The sequence below is a fragment of the Lycium ferocissimum genome, chromosome 10, assembly GCF_029784015.1.
Source record: "Lycium ferocissimum isolate CSIRO_LF1 chromosome 10, AGI_CSIRO_Lferr_CH_V1, whole genome shotgun sequence".
Classification (NCBI taxonomy): domain Eukaryota; kingdom Viridiplantae; phylum Streptophyta; class Magnoliopsida; order Solanales; family Solanaceae; genus Lycium; species Lycium ferocissimum.
The window spans coordinates 8,485,405-8,491,130 of NC_081351.1; the positions used below are offsets into that span (position 1 = coordinate 8,485,405).

Consider the following 5,726-nt stretch of genomic DNA (forward strand, 5'->3'; position numbering starts at 1 on the left):
ATACCCTACTTCTTGGTCTAGCTTCACTAACTGTATTCACAGCTTTCCAGATCTCGGAACCAGATCCACTTTCTCATCGGCATTCTAAGGGCCATCGAAGACGAGATGATGGGTTACGAAGATATACAAGGAAAGAGAGGCTCTGGAATACCTTTCACTTTCAGTTAATCAGGGCTTAGGCCCGGTGGCCCTTTCATTTCTGAATGAAGCCTTCCTTCTCTTTGCATTTGTCTTAAAGTAACCAAATGAACCTTAAGGGTTCTCTCCCATATGAGGAGGTAAACCCTAGCCGCTGCCCCCCTTTTTCTTCTCTCTCCTCTCATCATCATCGCCATTTTTGGCAATATGAAAGGCGCACGTTGTTTTCTCCAGGCCTGGTATGGCCAAATGGAGCAAAGCATTAAATGCTTCTACTATTGTCACCAAACGCAACCCCAAATGAGGTATTACCCCCACCCCTTTGTGCTTTTTCTGCATTGCAACGGCTAGAACTAAGAAAAACTTTAATGGTTTTTGTTTTGTTATGATTTGAATTCACGATTTTTATTGGTTCTTGAAAAACCATGCAGATTGACCGCTTTTCGGTCAAATCTAACCTTTGATTCGTTTGAATATTTGATCCTCAGTCGTTGGATGTGGTGTTGAGAGGTGCAATTATCAAATCGTAGAACTCCCACATGGGAAATGAGCTAGGGTTTCAAGATTTAGGGGTTATATAAATAGAACCCACCTAATTCACTTTGTTAGGCAAGTTTGAGCATACTAAAAATTCAATATACTCATAGAACTTGAAATACTCAGGGTTTCAAAATACTTGAGACCTTTAACTTTTCTAAGTTAAGTAAAATTTTAAAGTTTATTTTCTCTTGTTTTCTGGGTTTTTATGGCTTAGTTTTTGGGATTTGAGGAAAAAGCGTCTCCAAAGGTTCAATCTCGACAGAGGCTACACTCAAAAAAGGTAATCCACTTTCCTTTAGTTAATTTTTATTTTGTATTTTAAAATGCTTCTATGTGATTTATTTTCTTTTAGGCTTAGTTAATCTTAGTTTAAGTTTGCTTTAGTGTAATTCGCAGCTTCTTAGTATTAATCGCGTTGCTTAGTTAGAATTTACATTACATTATCACTATTAGTCTTAGATTAGTAGTTAGTTAATCCTGGCTATATGCTTAACTAGGATTAGGTGTTTATAGTTTTTGATAATCATGTCTATGTGCTTAATTAGGATTCGGAGTTTATAGTTTTTGTTGATCATGTCTAAGTATACCTGTTTCAGATTAGTTGGTTTATAGTTTCTATTGATCATATCAAAAGTGCTTACCTGCTTTGAGATCAGTTGACCTATAGTATGTTAATTATGTTTAGTTACTTAACTGTTTTAAGGTTAGTTGGTTCATAATCCTTTTTAACAATGCTTATATACTTAATTGATTGCTTAAGACTATCTAATCCATGTTTGTTTCATTCAAGTTTGATAAATCATAGGTTGTAGTTGATTAAGTAGGACATGTGTGTTAGTAATAGTTAAACCATGTTCACTAGTTTGAGTTTGTAACTTTGCTTAAAAGGTGCCATACATGTTTCATTTAATTAAACCAGTAGCTTATTGACTATGTTTCTTGTGTGCTTTTAACTGGCGTTTTTTCCTCTAAGTATTTGTAAATGTCTTGATTACACCATATGAACCAGCAGTGCATTATTACTTCCTTTGGAATCTGGCCTAAAAATAAAATCGATATCTTGTCTTACCTTATTAAGTATTGGTGTTGAACCTCTTGTTTGCATTCATTTGTGGTCTGTCAAAGAATCCATGCCCCTTCCTATTTAAAATTTTATGTAATATTTCCTTGAGAATCTGTTGTTGTCTGTTCTGAATACCTACACTTAGTTTGAACATAGCCAAGAGTCTATTTACACTTGAGTAAATGAAGTAGGATTTAAAGGTCACATTAATAAGAGGTGATCACTTAAAATGTGCAGGATCATGGGTGTGACTTACTTAGGATCAAGAAGCAAGGGGACAAGACTTAGAGTTTCCAGTCAAACTCAGTTAGTCCTTTTTTCATCTTTGGTTGTTGGGGTTCCCCTATGTGAAGACCCTCTAGGATAAATAAAAGGATTAATATGTCAAGGTAATTGTTGTTAAAGTAATCTTTAAAGTTTAAATCTCATTTCAAAAAATGTAATGAATCTATGGCTTTTCTCTTTCAATAAAAGTTGTGTGTTACTTGTTTGAAGTTGTTAGATTCTGGCTTGCTGAGTTAACCACCACGAAAAATCTCACCCCCTTTCCATTGTTTGTTGTAATATACATGTCATATACTAAATATATACAAAATATACATGACCTATATACATCATAGTGTATACAAGAAATATATCTTGAATACCACATTAACCAATCCTGGAACCTAGTTTTTTTACACATTATAGATAAAGTGTTAGGCCAAATCTTCCCCTTTTAAGTGTTTACTCTGTGGGCCTGTTTTGAACTGTTATGACCTGGTCCTAGTTTTCTTGTTAATTGGGCCTAGCCGCACTTATTTCCTTTGGGCTTTGAAGAGTTATACCTTTTTCACTTAAAACATGTTAGGACTATATATACATTGTATACATGTAGCTGTGCATATATATTTGTTTTGAATATTTACTTGGTTTAAAATCTTGTTAGTTCAATAAGATGGTTTAGAAACTTTCTAACTTGTATTTTCCTTTTTCCCTTTGTGTTTGCATATGAAATATCGAGGGCCACTTGGGCCATTCCTATCTATCAAAACTGTTGAGCCTAAGGCCCAACACCTATTCATTTGATCGAATCTGTGGAAAAAGGGAAGCTAATCTATGTTGAAGGCCCAGCCATGGGTGAAAATGGTCACTGGTGGGCTTAGGCAGGCCCACCAATCCGATGCATCTGTTATCTCATTTCATTTTCGCATTTCTATATATTGTGTATATGTATTGTGTATGTAAACAACTATGTGAAATATTGGAACTATAACGACCCTCCCGGTCGTTGTGGAAACTATATGATCACCCTACCAAATAGAACCTTCCCAAGGGTAGAACGAGCTAATAGAAACTCGATTCTATAAGTCTAAGAACTGAAAACTTTACTTTTTTGTGATTATTATTTAATTGTGTTGAGTCCGTTGGGGGGTGACGTAGGGAATTAGAACTCCGTCGGGAATTCCGAGGCCACGGGTGAGTCCGTATGGTGTTTTTATATCTATGTTTTGTTTGTGTTTGTGAGGCCTCGAATGAAATGCTGGGTGGTAGAGCTGAAAACTATGAAATTAGCGAGCATCTTTGGTTCAGTGGCACCGCTGCAGCGGAAGAAGTGCCGCTACGATGAGATCGCTGTAGCAGCCTACTTCTCGCCCCCGCGGTCGTTTGTAAAAAGGAGGTGTCCACTATGGCGGACACTCGACCGCTGTGGTAGGACCGCTGCAGCAGGACCGGGCTTGCCACAGAGGTGGGACGATTTTGTTATGGTCCGCTACAGCGGGAACTTGCCAGCTATAGCGGGACCGTTACAGCGACGGATAGACCGCCGCAGCGGTAGACGGGGACAAAATGTCGGCTTTTAAACACTTAGTTTTGAATTCTTTATACATAAAACTCCAAAACAGTTCCCCACAAGCACCCAGGGCAAAATTACAAGCTAGGGCAAGAATATCCTTGAAAGGTAAGTCTCAACCATTGCTTTCATCATTACACTTTCATCTTCATGATTATCATCCCTTTGATGGGTCTACAATGGTGAATTAGAAATAGTAACCCTAGAACCTAATAGAATTTCTATAGTTGATGGGTGGGTTATGATTGTTATCGTGTGTTTATAATCTAATGGCTTGGGTTACCACTTTTTAATCAAGAATTGAACCATTAGAGACATGAACTAAGTGAATTGAGACTTAGGGTTTCATAAAAATGGTAGCTTGACCATGGGAACTTCTTGTAATAGATGTTTTGATTAAATAACCTCATACATTGATAGTTGGTGGTTGCTAAGGCTAATATTAGGCTGATTTACACCTAGAAATCATTCACCCATTGGAATAGGCTAAAGGGAAGGGTGTTCTTTGAATTGATTTTGTGACTAGAGTGATTGTGACTTATTTAGCATTTTAATTGCTAGACTTTGAGCGTTCCGAGGCTATACAGAAGGGAAAGGCTAGCGAGCACCGCATTGTTCATTTCTACATTTGAGGTAGGTTACGGTCTACTTGAGTTAGACTTTCATTAGTTGATTGTACGTGTTGTGAAATTGATTGGAGTAGCATGTCTAGTCTTCAAGCATAATGTGTGTGGTTGAAATTCCTATATGCTATTGATTGGGTGATTATGTGGGCTTCGTGCCACTATTCGATATGTGGAGTCCTACAGGTTGATGATGTTGTGGTGAGAAGTTAATATGATCTTCTTGGTAGAATTGAGGTACAAAATGATAAATCGACTACTGAAAGTGATGTAACAATGAATATGTATATATATATATATATATATATATATATATGAAAAGGCTCATTTGATCGGGGGTGAGGATGAGACCTAGATATGAACAGACACATTTGACCAGGGGTGATGATGTGGCCTAGTTTTAAGCTCGGGTCTGAGGAGTGAGTCTGGAATGAGTGGTACATGGACACCATGGGTCCCCTGCAGGTCATGACTACTGAGTAATGACATCAGTTAGCATGTGTGTATAGCGTGCATATGGTTGTTGTTGGTAGACTTATTTCCGTTGTTTGCTTCCGTTGATCTGACTCTTGATATCATTAGGTGACTTGATTGTTAATATCCTTGGTTGACTTGTTGCTGGGTTAATTGATTATGTGTTGTTGAGTGGCTTGTCTATTTTATTGATTTTATAATTTATGCATGATACTAATCTTAGTCGGCACATGATATCGCGGTGGTGTTTGTCGATACTACCTACTCCATTCTTTTGAATGCAGATTGTGATCCAGATTGCTTTACGGACCTCATATCTAGCGTTGGCGCTTTGTCGACAGATTTACGAGCTTCTATCCATACCGAGGCCTTCGAAGATTTTTCGATGTCTATTTCCATTCCAGACATTGTTGATTATTTAGTTAGATAGGATACATTCCTTAGACATGTTTTGGGTTACAGTCCTTGTACGGTGACTTTCGGATTTTGGGGTTGTAATAGTTAGGACTTCCGCACTTACTTCCTTATTTTATGGCATGACTAAATTTTTGATTTATCTTGTGCTTGAATGGTTAATCTTGATTGAATTGATTAATATAAAAATGGACTTGAATGAGTAGATGTCTTATGAATTGGTTCGTCCACTAGGAGTTAGTGTGGGTGCTAGGCATGGCGGCTTTGGTCGTGACAGGAAACCTATGGGAATTGGAACTTAGAAAAAACACTTAGTATTGTTAGGCAGTCGCATATAAATGTTTTCAAACCCGCTTAATCTCTAATATTTGCATGAAATCGGTACTTAGTCTTTTCAGTTTAAAACTAGTTTGAATATTCGGATAAAACTAAATAGATCTTGAAAAAATGGAATTAAATTACAAGTTTTGGGGCTTTCCGCCCTTCATAAAATCTAAAAATAAAAGTGACTTAAAGGGAGTTAGCTTTGGACCTCAAGCCTACTTCAGAAACCGTTTTTCGTAAAAACAAAAAGAGTGACTGTTTTCTTTTGGGTTTTAATATGAACTTGGACTTAGAAAAAATGGATCTGGAAATGACC

At 37.2% G+C, this 5,726-nt stretch overlaps 1 long non-coding RNA gene across 1 annotated transcript; it reads left to right on the top strand.

Annotated features, from left to right (window-relative positions):
• The first annotated feature begins 258 nt into the window (after positions 1-258).
• On the top strand, positions 259-4,969 carry LOC132032691 (uncharacterized). The gene is made up of 3 exons (XR_009408580.1): positions 259-443; positions 893-958; positions 4,957-4,969. It is a non-coding gene; the product is annotated as an uncharacterized LOC132032691 (long non-coding RNA).
• Positions 4,970-5,726: the final 757 nt, after the last annotated feature.